Source organism: Scardinius erythrophthalmus (genome assembly GCF_964197995.2).
Source record: "Scardinius erythrophthalmus genome assembly, chromosome: 7".
NCBI classification, from domain to species: domain Eukaryota; kingdom Metazoa; phylum Chordata; class Actinopteri; order Cypriniformes; family Leuciscidae; genus Scardinius; species Scardinius erythrophthalmus.
In genome coordinates, this window is record NC_138227.1 from 32,197,069 (window position 1) to 32,210,603 (window position 13,535).

At 44.4% G+C, this 13,535-nt stretch overlaps 1 pseudogene across 1 annotated transcript in view; it reads left to right on the plus strand.

Annotated features, from left to right (window-relative positions):
* Positions 1-12,582, plus strand: part of LOC308693808 — a 29,437-nt pseudogene extending 16,855 nt beyond the window's left edge. Inside the window, exons 9-16 of the transcript in view lie at positions 529-713; positions 1,346-1,567; positions 3,709-4,083; positions 7,891-8,270; positions 8,930-9,052; positions 9,178-9,400; positions 11,686-11,858; positions 12,211-12,582. The product of the transcript in view is annotated as an uncharacterized misc_RNA (transcript). The remainder of the gene's footprint in view (positions 1-528; positions 714-1,345; positions 1,568-3,708; positions 4,084-7,890; positions 8,271-8,929; positions 9,053-9,177; positions 9,401-11,685; positions 11,859-12,210) is intronic.
* Positions 12,583-13,535: the final 953 nt, after the last annotated feature.

The window sequence follows — 13,535 nt, forward strand, 5'->3', positions numbered from 1 at the left end:
CCAATGAGGGCGCTTCGCGCCCACTGCGTCACGTCCCGCTGAAACAGGCGTGGCTTAGGCCTATAAATACAGCTCGACAGGCTGATAGAATCTGATTTTTCATCACTTCAGCGAAGCTCACGCATCGCTGGATCCAGAGAGAAAGAAGCTGCGCCGTCTGAGAAAGCCTTTCAGACGAGCCGGCGCGACACACACTCTCATTGCACTAAAAGAGCCGGGCGTCTCTTTCAAGATGCCCCTTTCCTGTGGCTCGTGTCGAGCCCTACTCAGCGACGGGGATCGCCACGTGATGATCACGAAGCTCTCGCGCTCACTGACGGCGGCTGCCCTCACTGCGAGCTACTGCCTATGGTGACTCTGAGGACTCGCCTGGCATCCTTCTCTGAGACTGCACCTCCGCCCGCCGCGGTACCGCGCCGTAAAAAGCGCCGTTCTCAACAGGTCCCGGAACCTCCCCCAACCCACAAAAGCTCGCCGGTTTGCCCGCCTGCTTCACCCGCTTAGCTAGAGTCTCTTCCTGATGGACAGCGGCCGCCGCTTCCGTCGTGAATATCGACGAAGAAGCCGTGTTTGTGGGGGATGATACCTGCTCTATCCTGGCGTCGGGCAGTGAGGATTGGGCGAGCTCTATGGATCTCGCGCCCTCTGGAAAAAGAGCCAGCATCGAAGCAGAGCTGATGCGTCTACTTGCACAGGCCGAGCCTCGGCCTAGAGTGATCAACGCCTGAGCAGCCTGCACACAACCGGCTGGATGGATTTTTCCTTCAAGGGGACCGCGCTTCGCCGACTTCTAGACCCGCGCCTTTTCTTCCTGAGCTTCATGAAGAAGTCGCTAAGTCATGGAACGCTCCCCTCTCAGCCAGAATGCGTTCCTCTGTCTCGCTGACATTCTCCGCGGTTGACGGTGCCAAAGATCTTCCGCCGGTGGAAGAAGCCATAGCGGCTCATCTTTGCCCGCCCTCTGCTGGACGGCGCGCTAAGTTGGCACTACCTTCCAAAGCTTGCCGCACGACGTCAACCATACTCAGCCAGGACAGGCTGCATTGGTGTTGCACACGATGGCCACCTTGCAAATCTTCCAGGCCAATCTCCTCCGAAAACTGGATGAGGATGGACTGGAAGCGATTTGCGTGCCAGACTTAAGGAGCGCCACGGACCTCGCTCTCCGTGCCACTAAGTCCGCTGCACAGGCCATAGGACGGAGCATGGCCTCTCTCACCGTAGCTGAGAGACATTTGTGGTTGACGCTCTCGGAGATGTCTGATTCAGAGCGCTCTGCATTCCTCGACACTCCCCTCTCTTCTGCCGGCCTCTTCGGATCTTCTGTCAATGATTTTGTGGAAAGATGGCTCAAGGGCAGAAAGCGTCACAGGCCATGAAGCACATCCTGCCGAAGCGCTCCAGCTCCACAGCAGGCCGTGCGAAACAGCTGTCTGCTCGAAGCTCACAGCCACAACCTCCACCCACCGCCGCCACTTCGCAGCGCCGACAGGCCCGGGACTCGAGACCACGCTCTCGCTCTGCTAACCGCTGGCCCTCTCCACGTGGGCCCCGGCCTAGGATTGCGGTAAAGCCCGAGGCCTCAAAGTCATCCTAGCACGTCTAGGGAAACGACGGTGTTCAGGTCTCGCTGCGGCCAGACTTCCACCAAAACTTCTCGCTCGTTCAGTTCCAGAAAATGCAACTGTTCCAGTGTATTTTGCAGTAAACAAGCCGGAACCACAGCCCGCTTGCCTGCACACAAACGCCGTTTTTACGGTGACCCAGATAAATCCCATAAAGAGTGTATTTTCTGGTGTTCTGGCCACGGCTGAGGGTGTTATGAGTGTAGTAAAAATGCCAGCTCAGTGCTCATTCCTACACACAGACACAGCCCGCCACAATCCAGGGCTCGCACACATAAAATCGACTCATGTCGATTGTGCATTAAACATAGTAAATGTGCCCACGACCCAGTGCCCACAAACACTACATTCTGCATGTCTCACGGTTTCTGTAAAAATGAAACCAACGCACATTCAGTCTGCCCAGGCAGACGGTGTATTCAGTGCAGTAAATGTGCCCGCTGTCCCGCACCCACATTCACTCACAGACATGACAAGCCCCACGGGGCTCGCCCCGCCCTCTCCCTCTCGGTGAACCGCCATAGAAGGGTCGAGCGCGGGCAGACTGCCCGCTGTGATCAGTGCGCCCCCTGCCTCGAATGTCGCAAGCATAGCGTTTATGTTACAGCACACCGAAGCTCTTCGGTCGCCACGCGACCAGAGCTCACAGCTCATTCAACCCCTAGCCATTCGTGCAGATGCATGAGCAGAGCTTCCCGGGGTTTCAGAGTGGGTGCTGAACATTGTAAAGAGAGGCTATTCGCTACAGTTCAGTCGACGCCTGAAGTAGCACACCTACTTCGAGCCGAAGTAACGAAACTGTTGAGCAAAGGGGCCATAGAGCCTTTATCTCAAGCTCAGAGCGAAGGGGGGCTGTACAGCAGATATTTTCTGGTACCGAAAAAAGACGGGGGTCTCAGACCCATACTAGATCTAAGACAGCTGAACAAAGCGCTTGCAAAACGCCAGTTCAGAATGCTCACAACCAGAAAAATCCTCACGCAAATTCGTTGAGGGGACTGGTTCAATAGATCTGAAGGACGCGTATTTCCAGATACAAATAGCGTCACGCCACAGGCGATTTTTGAGATTCGCCTTCGAGGGCCAGGCATATCAGTACACAGTCCTGCCGTTCGGCTTGTCCCTGGCACCCCGTACATTTACGATGTGCATGGACGCGGCGCTCGAACCCCTGAAACTCCGGGGCATGCGAGTGTTGAACTAGTTGGACGATTGGCTGATTCTAGCTCAATCGCACTCAGAGCTCTTAGAGCACAGGACCATTTTACTCAAACACCTCGAGAATCTGGGTCTCAGAGTCAATTGGGCAAAGAGTTTACTGTCTCCCAGTCAGAGAATATCTTTTCTGGGCACAGAACTGGACTCGCTGTCTATGACAGCGCAACTATCGCCACAGCACGCACTGAATATTCAGTGAATGACGGAATCCTTCCGCTGCGGTGCTATTGTCCCGCTCAGAAAATTTCAGAGAATGCTGGGTCTCATGGCCTCAGCATCGTCGGTACTTCAGGTGGGTCTGCTTCGCATGCTCCCACTGCAGTTCTGGCTAAAAGCGCGAGTACCGCGCCGAGCGTGGACCTCCGGTCTGTTTCGTTTCAAGGTTGATCAGAAATGCGTCTCAGCTCTGAATCCTTGGAAAGTAACCGACTGGTACCAATCAGGTGTAAGCCTGGGGACTTCCTCGAGTGTGAAGGTGGTGTCTACGGACGCCTCCACCTCGGGATGGGGAGTGCTGCTCGAGGGCAGACCGTTCTTCGGCCAGTGGTCAGAACGGGAGAAGCTTCTGCATTTAAACTGCCTGGAAATGTTGGCGGTAGACAACGCGCTGACGCGTTTTTGTCCCCAGATAAGAGGACACCACGTCCTGGTCCACACGGACAACATGTCAGTGGTGGCTTATATAAATCGCCAGGGAGGTATCAGGTCCCGAAACCTTTACAGGCTGACGGAACGCCTCCTGGTATGGGCTCAGCACAATCTGTGCTCGCTGAGAGCAGCGCACGTGCCAGGCCTTCTGAATATGGGACCAGACAGACTGTCCAGGAACAATGTTCCGACAGGAGAATGGTCTCTACACCCACAGACAGTCCAACTGCTGTGGAAGAAGTTCGGCAGAGCGAAGGTAGACCTGTTTGCGTCTCAAGAAAACGCTCACTGTCCGGAGTTTTTTCCAAAAGCAGGTATGCGCTGGCCCATGTCTGGCCCCGCTGCCCGCTCTATGCTTTCCCCCGGTCACGCTCTTGCCTCAGGTATTAGAGCGAATCAGGGAAAATGGATGCTCAGTGCTACTCGTGGCTCCGCTCTGGAAGAACCAGGCCTGGTTCCCAGTTCTGATGCAGCTGACAAGCACTGCCCAATGGCCAATACCAGTGAGGAGGGACCTCCTCTCTCAGGCCAAGGGCTCGATTTGGCATCCTCGCCCAGAGCTATGGTCCCTACATGTGTGGGCTATCAACGGGTACCCGCTAACCTCCCAGTGGGAGTGTTAAACACGATCACGCAGGCTAGGGCCCCATCTACCAGACGGCTCAATTCCTCAAAATGGTCGGTGTTCTCTAGCTGGTGCACAGCTCGTGGCATATCACCCCCAGACTGTGGGGTGACGGAGGTTCTCTCCTTCCTACAAGAGCTGCTGGATAAGGGCAGGACCCCATCCACGCTCAAGGTTTACGTGGCGGCCATAGCAGCGTTTACTAAACCGGCGCTCAGCCAGTCACTTGGAAGGAACGATTTAGTCATCCGCTTCCTTAAGGGAGCTAAGAGGCTGAATCCTCCTAGACCTCCTTCAGTCCCTGTGTGGGACCTTTCTACGGTTTTGGAAGCCATGAAAGGTGCCCCATTCGAGCCGATCCAAACGATAGATATTAAACACTTGTCTTTCAAGACAGTGTTTCTTCTGGCTCTTGCTTCAGTGAAGCGCATAGGGGACTTACAAGCGCTCTCAGTGAGCGCGACGTGTGTGGAATTTGGGCCAAATGACTCGAAAGTCATACTCAAACCAAGGCACGGGTACGTTCCAAAATCCCTCAACACACCGTTTAGGGCACAGGTGATTTCCCTGTCGACCCTGCCGGTCTCTAATGAGGAGAAGGACGTGAGCTTCCTTTGCCCGGTCAGGGCATTAAGGGCTTATGTGTCTTGCTCGACTGTTTTCAGACAGACGGAGCAGCTCTTTGTTTCGTTCAGCGGACGTTCTAAGGGACTAGCTGCATCGAAACAGAGTCTATCCAGATTGATAGTTGATGGTATAGCACTGGCTTACACTTCTAAGGGCCTGCAGTGCCCGTTAGGTGTCAGAGCGCACTCCACAAGAGGCATGGCCTCGTCGTGGGCCTGGTCCAGTGGGATTGCCTTGCAAGATATGTGTATGGCGGCAGGCTGGGCCTCCCCGTCTACATTTATAGGGTTTTATAACCTAGAGGTTCCCGCCTTACATGCTAAGCTGCTGTCAGTCTAACAAATCAGTATTGTCTGTTCTGATGCTATCGGCTCAGAATACTGAAACTGCTGAGCGCTGCTCGCTGATCGACTGAATAACTCTATGGGCAGTGTGTAAGACCCACAATATTCATCAGTTCAGGCCGAGTTTTTCGCCCTGTCTGTATGGAATACTATTAATGTAATTTGCGCCTTATAGGACGCTACTAAATCTGGGAAAAAATGCTGTTTTTTCCCGGACTCTCTTTGAGTTCCCTGGTGATTGTGCACTATATGAACCCCGGGCACCTGCCCTTGGGACTTTGGTGTTGGATCTCAGCACGCACAGCGTTTTACATTGGGTTACCCTAGCGTAAGATACTTACGCAGTACGGGAGCCCTCTTGTAAGAGAACGTACTCGGTTACTAACGTAACCTCGGTTCTCTCTAGAAGAGGGAACGAGTACTGCGTATCTTAGCCGTGCATGCAACACGCTCTGGTTCGCTTCGGCGATGAAAAACCAGATTCTATCAGCCTGTCGAGCGTATTTATAGGCCTAAGCCACGCCTGTTTCGGCGGGACGTGACGCAGTGGGCGCGAAGCGCCCTCATTGGATCTGACGTCACGAGAGCCCTCTCTCGATAGGCTGCTGCAGTTGCCGCAGGTCAGCCAATAGGCACGCGAGCTGTCTTGCCTATGTCTGCATGCTGCCGCAACGCGTTTTACATTATTACAAAATTAAGGATAATTTTTGGCTTCAATATCTCGTGGAAAAGAGATTTTCCCCTAGCGTAAGATACTTACGCAGTATTCGTTCCCTCTTCTAGAGAGAACCGATGTTACGTTCTCGTACTCAACAATTATGCCTTTTTTTTTTTAAAACACACAATTAAGTCACATTTTTTTGTCTTTGCATTCAAACTGTAACAAAACTTAAAAGTGGTAAGATTTTTTTCTTGCACCTGCGATTTTATATCTCACAATTCTGACTTTTTAAAAATGCAATTACGAGAAAAAAGTCCACGGTGTGAGATAAAAAGTAAAAAATAATAATTATTAAGTACAGTCTTTATAAGCTGATGTTTTGTGCATATTTTTCATAGGAGAGGCATGCGTAGAGTTTGGAATATCCTTTCTACCCCCCTTGGTTCTGAGTTTTGAACTACCTACAGACTACCCTTCATCATCGGCTCCAGTCTTTACTTTAAGCTCCAAGTGGCTTTCAAGAGTTCAGGTCAAGGCCGTAACCAGGGTTTGAAAATTAGTGAGGTCCGAGGTGAGGTGCAGGGCCGGATTAAGAATTCAGAGGCCCCTGGGCACAATCAATGTCTTGTAGGCCCCCCCTTAGGCAGGCCTAATGTATAGTTTGTCCAAGGACATTTTAATTTTGCATTAAGAGTTTTAGTTTACTGACTTAAAAGGAACTTTGTTGTACTATGCTGGAGTAAAGTTCATAAATGATAGATCTTTCCCATATAGGATTTTGTAAAACTATGTTGGGTAAACCTCTGTCCCTCTAGGGGGGTTCGGGGGCATGCTCCCCCGCAAGAAAATTTTGTACATTTTAAGGTTAAATGCATCAATCTGGTGCTCTTTGAGAGCTCAAAATTAAGAGCTTCAACGGGCTTCAACCCATGAACTGTGCACAAATAAAAAACATTGACTTGTACCTGGACATTAAAGGGGGCTCAAACATATTTTTTAGTTATGATATGGAGTTTCAGTCTACATTACATTATAACTGGTGTTTTAGTATGCCAAACAATTAGTATAATAATATAATAATGATTTCTATAATTATTCCTATGACATAAAATCCATATAGCCTAATAAATGAAAATGAATATTTCAAAAGTATATTTTACATTACACTATAGGAAAATTACAATACTTTTGTCCTAATGTCTTCACTTGCAAGAAATAAACCCTTTGATCGCGTGAGCAAAGTGCGCACTTTTCTTTAAATCACGCAGCACAAACATAATGCCTATATAGGATACTTAAAGTCTTGTGCTGTTTTATAAAGCACAAAACCATATCACGGTTTCGATATTAGTTCGTTGGCAAAATATAACGCTAGAGACCTTTATGTTAGGCTATACATTTTACATCTCATGTGTATTGGGAAAAGGGAGAAGAGGGAGAAGAGCGAGTTCGGCAAAAGGCGGATTCGAACTCGAGTCGAACGCGTCAAAAGCTACTTAGTTTCAAGCACCTCACGCACGCCCAACGACCCGTGCAACTGTAGCTATTTAGTTGTGGGTGCCTTTTTTGCTAAAAAGACAGGCACTTAGTGCAAATTATACGCGCCATTATCGGAAATGTAAAAGAAAAAAAAGTTTATTGGCACTTTTTGGTCATTTCATGACTTTCAAATTGACATCAACTACGATGCTGTTGCATCATGCTTGTAGTTTCTTTTGCGCTTTATTTATAAATTATAATAAAGTGACATAAAGCGCTCTGCCGCATTTTTTACAGTCTATGCTCACAACACGCTCTCAAGCCCCGTTCACTGATCTACCTTCTCGCAGCGACATAAATTGCAAACACACATATGACGCGGTTTAAACGGCTAATTAATCATTCAGAGAGCTTGAAATTTTATTTTTGAATATAAAAAAATGACCGAGGTCCGGACCTCGGTGACCTCATAGCTGGCTACGGCCATGGTTCAGGTTTGTATTTTTAGCATTGATCTTGTGCAATTAGATGATAACATTAAATAGTTTTGTATTTTTATTTATAGAATTATTTGGTATTTTAGTTTTGGGCATGATATTGGCATAATGGCATAATCATTAAGATAATCTCTGCTCAATTAATAAGTTATTTAATGTCTAAAAGATCACTGCACTTTGCAAGAGACTGGATAAACTTTGGGAAGAGAACAGGGGCAATGTGGTTCTTTTTACCTGGATCCAGTTTCTAATGGAAGAAACTCTGGAATTTCTGAACATCCAATCTCCCCTCGAGGTCCAAACCATTGGTGAGCAGCCTCACTGTGAATCTGGTCAGAAGCAAGTAGAAGACACTGCTGTAGAAAAGAGCAAAGTGCGAGAGTTGGACCAACGAGCAGTCCAAGAAGTTGACCCTCACACAGATATACTAACCCAGCTGCTGGATTTTAATGAAGCTCAGAAACAGAAGAAGTTTGATAGCAAGGTTTTTTCCTGTGGAATCTGCTTCTCTGAGAATCTGGGTTCCAACTCTTTGCTCTTCAAAGAGTGTCTGTCAGGATCTGGGTTGCTTCTCTGTTCTTTCTCACTCTCTAACTACCACACACACTCATTCAAGCACTCATTTACACACTCATCTCACTCATTCGTTAGCGCACACACACACTTCCATGTTTACACTCTGTCATCATCTGTTGATCATTACTATCAGCGCTCGCGCTGTTTTGCGCTCCCACCTGTGTCTAGTCTTGTCTGATTACTCGCGCGCACGCTGCTTTGCGCTCTCACCTGTGTCTTGTCTTGTCTGATTACTCGGTCTACTTCTGGTGTTTGTTCCCCCCTGTCTGTGTCGGATTATTTTGTGAGTAACGCTCTTCCATTTTTGTCAGCAGAAGTCTTACCTCTGTCTTGTCTTGTGTAGCAGCATTCGCCTTAGTCTGCCCTGTCTCCTGCTATCAGCTGTGGTGAACCTCTCTTTGAGTTATCTCTGCTCGGACTGCTTACTACAACGAGGTTCCTATTGTGAGAAGAAGTGTTTTCTGTTCTACATTATCTCTCCTGACAAAGTATCCACTGAGAAGCTGTCTTCCTGGAGGGCGCTATTTGAGTTCCAGTTTTGAGCGATCATCTTTCCTGTTTTTGTTGTTTATTAAAGACTTTGAACTGAGATACCTTTGCTTTTGGATCTTTTTGCCACATCCTGACAGTGTCAGCATGTTTTTTGCAAGGCATGTGTGAAGGAATACTTTCAGATTCAGATAAAAGATGGCAAAGTCCAGTGCCTTACCTGTCCTGAGCCCGAGTGTATGTCCTTGGCCTCTCCTGCACAGGTACTTTTTCTTGCGTGTTTGTGCCTGAGTATGAGCTATGAATAGGTTTTGACTATTAAGCACTTTAGCTGTTTGAACAGTAGTTTAAAGGGAACTAACACCACTGTACTGCTATTATACTGTAGGTGAAACTTCTGGTGGGCGAAGAGGAATTCGCCCGCTATGACCGCCTCCTCCTGCAGTCGAGTCTGAACCTAATGGCAGATGTTGTTTATTGTCCACGCATGAGTTGCTGTATGGCTGTGATGATCGAGCCTGATGCCAACATGGGCATCTGCCCCTCTTGCCGATTCGTCTTCTGCACCCTCTGCAAGCGAGCATATCATCCCCTCTCTTTCTGCAAAGAAGGTAAGATCACAGTGGAGTGGCAATGTTCATAAACACAAGTAGAGTTAGGTCAATCAATTTTATTTGAATAGCGACTCACACTAGTGCATTTAATAGATGCTTTTATCCAAAGCAACAATAGATGAAGGAAATTGTCACAGAGCCAACAATATTCATAGCAACGGCAGGATTATTATAAAGCTAGATTAGGCAACCAGCTAAAACAGGTGTGAAATGCAGAAAATAAAGAAGACAATTTTGTGTCTATAATCAGTGTTGGGGTAAGTTAAAAGTAAATGCATTACCAAAAAAGTAACTAATTGCGTTTCTTAGTTACTTTCATGGAAAGTAATGTGTTACATACTTTTGCGTTGCTTTTCTCACCTGGGCTGGGCTTGCTTGTTTGTTTTTTAATTATAATAAAAATTGCCCATTCACACCAAAAGGGAAAAGTTCTGAAGGAAATGCAAAATCACACCTGTACAACAAACGTTCCAGCTGTGCTTTCATTCTAGAAAAGGATGCAGGAGAAGAAATTTCAACACTGTTACTTCAGCAATAAAAACAAAAATTTAACACAAATGTGATGTTTACATAAAGTAATTTTTGTATTAGTATATAGGTTGAATTGGATCATCGAAGGTCAGCAGCAAAGACATTGGATAAAACGTTTATTTGTGTTATTTAACATTTTATTATTGCAGGTTTGCGTAATATTCTGAGTTTGCATTACAGTTATTCATTTTTCCATATTTTTGTGCAATTGAGTAAATGCATGCTCACATATCTAGAACTTTAATAACATCATGTTCACTCATGATTTCTTACAACATAGGAGAGCAGTCAGTTAATACTTGGGAAAACAAAGGAACCTACTTATTAAGAAAAATTAACTGAGATAATTGTATGTAATTTTAAAAATAATGTGTTACTTTACTAGTTACTTGAAAAAAAAGTAATTTGATTGCGTAAGTTACGTTAATGTGTTACCTCCAACGCTGTAAGTGCCTTGGTTAAGGCTGTGTAGAGGCTCTGCAAAGGTTTAGGGACAGATTTACTAAACAGGGCAAATTGCTGTGAGACCCCAATCCCATAAAAGCAGGATGGGAGTGGAAAGAATACAGTGGAAAGAACACAGAAGCAGCAGCTCATTTCCATTTAGACCAAAGCAATCTACCAAAAGCATTGTATCTATCGCAGTCATGTCAAGTGTAAAATGGGATAAGACATGCTTTTTTTGGCTTTAAATGATGGGGAAAATAGAAAATACCAATAAATTGACCCACAAACCAAAGTAAATCACTTTGCGTGATTTATTCAAATACTCTCCTCCCAAAAATTGTCTGAAATTCAGCTACAAAAAATAACAGTGTCCACGCCTATTCGTTGCTAATATTTCACTGCGTGCCTTTAGTAAATCCGGACATTTTCATGCTGCCCTGGGTGCCATTAGTGTTGTAAAACACCACCTGAAAAGTGTTCAACTGAAGGGGTTTGCTAGGATTACTTGCTTTTCACAATACACAAAAACATAAGCATCCTTACAGAATGTTTTTAGCGGACTGTCATTAGAATAAAATATTATAACATTATACAATATCTGTTCATTGCATCTGTGATATTTATTCCTACATCATTATTATGAATGTGATCTTGCTTTTATTGAAAAGTTCGATATATACTTAAAGTATTTTATTTAAAGTAAACGTTAAAAAAAGTTAATATTGAGAGGCTGGGCCTACACTGAAAAAAATGATTCATTGACTTAGTTGAATTTACTAAAAAAAATTATGATAATTGGTTCCACATAATTCATTTTAGCTACATTTAAACAAATGCATTACGTTGAACTAAGTTCAGCTTAATGCATTTGTTTAAATGTAGCTAAAATAAATTGTGTGGAACCACTTACGATAAAAACATTTAGTAAATTCAATGAATTTACTGAAATCATTTAATTTACTAAAAAAATTTATCGTAAGTGGTTCCACACAATTGATTTTAGCTACATTTAAACAAATGCATTAAGCTGAACTTAGTTCAACGTAATGCATTTGTTTAAATAGCTAAAATCAATTATGTGGATCCAATTAACATAATTTTTTTTAGTAAATTCAACTAGTCAATGATTCATTTTTTTCAGTGTAACTGTTATAAAATTATTTTATATATATATATATATATACAGTATTGGTATGTTCTTTTACAGCATGTTTATATATGTACAGGTATATATGTATGTGTATATATATAAGACATTTGGACTCTCCTTTGCTCAGTATAATAGTTCTGCATTTCTTTAACAGAAGAGCTTCGCAGGTTGAGGGATGCGTACCTTGCTGCCAGTAAAAAGGAGAAGGAACGACTTGAAATGAGTTATGAAATGAGGCTAATTCAAAGAGCAACGGAAGAGTCGTTAAGCGAAGACTGGGTGATGGATAACTCTAAAATCTGCCCTTCCTGTCACGCTAACATACAGGTCAGCAACTACTAGCTCATGACTGCAAACAGACATTTCACTTGTGTGGTCCTAAATGTGTGATCCTTAGAAAAATCTTAGAAAAATAATTATATTTTCTCTTTTTGTTGACTGAGAAAAACAATAGACACAGAAGCAGAATTATTGGGGCCTTGTATATAAGACACGTGCATGATCGGATTTGATCCTAAATTCCATCAATTGTTATTCATTAAAAGTGAACCTAAAAATACGGTAAACAATACTGCTTGAAATGTAGAAACATCCATCAGTTATTGTAATCTGGCACTTTCCAAAAACTTCATGTTTGTGCACCTTCATCCCTGACTTTTTTTTTCTTTTTTTTTAATAGAAAATAGCGGGCTGTAACCACATGACCTGCTCCTCTTGTAGGCGGGATTTCTGCTGGATCTGCCTTGAAATTCTCGACAGAAGGGACCCCTACAGCCACTTCGTAGACTCTCTGTGCAATCAGGTAGACATCGATGAATAGTGGCTTTTGCCTATACGTTAACTAAAAAATATGCCAGATGTTTTTAGTTTGTGTTTTGTTTGTGTTCAGGTCTTATTTTGTAGTTTCTCACAGACATGTTTCCTGGTTATGTCGTGATTCCCCTGTTCCACATGTGATCTTGTAATGTGTTTCCTTTGCTCTGAGGTATCGGGTCCGATACTGTGATTGGGTACTCATTAAAATGCTCCGATACCAACATTTGCTTGTGACAAAAAAAATAAAATAAAACACAGACAATAGAGCAAACAGAGAGCAGAATGGATATATCAGAGAAGGATGTCTATGAAGTTAATGTATCGAATTAATAGAATGTTAAACAAATGAAATATTTATGCAAAAATAGCTGCTGTGTGCGAGCTGATAAGTGAAACACGGAGTGGATTGAGAGCGCAGCGGCACAGACGCGCAAGCTTGTCGAGCACGCATCCTTTTTTCATAGATATCGCTGGAAAGTGTGTAGTTCGGTCGGATAGGGTGATAGCAAAAAAGTAAAATGAGGAGCATATTACTAACGTTAACTGACAGTAAAGAGAGTTGCATGATCTTGATTAATGATCGTTCACTCAGCATACATGCGTAATTTGAATTAAAACTAAATCGTATGTAAGTAAAAACATGAAATGTTACATGATTTATGTATCCACCTTATTTTTCAATGCGGAAGTAAGATGTTTTCTGTGAATGTGCGAGACTTTCGATTTATTACCTGCTATAGGGAAATAACGAGAATATATTAAAGTGCCGTAAACTGTAACATAGTAGATTTAAAGGGGTGGTATAATGCCCTTTTCACAAGATGTTAAATAAGTCTTTGATGTCCCCAGAGTGTGTATGTGAAGTTTTAGCTCAAAATACCCCACATATATTTTTATATAGCATGTTAAAGTTGTCACTTTTTGAGGGTGAGCAAAAACGTACCGTTTTTTGTGTCTGTCCCTTTAAATGCAAATGAGCTGCTGCTCCCAGCATGGGGGCGGAGCTACAACAGTTTGTGTACTTTTACCTCAAACAAACATGGAAATTTCAAAAACCTCAGGTCAGTGGAGAGACTCAAGAAGAAGTAACAACATGTAGACAACATTTCTGAATCGTTAGTTGATGAATTTATGTAGCTTATATGTTTAGTTATCTTCTAGTCATTGATTAGCATATTCTGTCTTGAT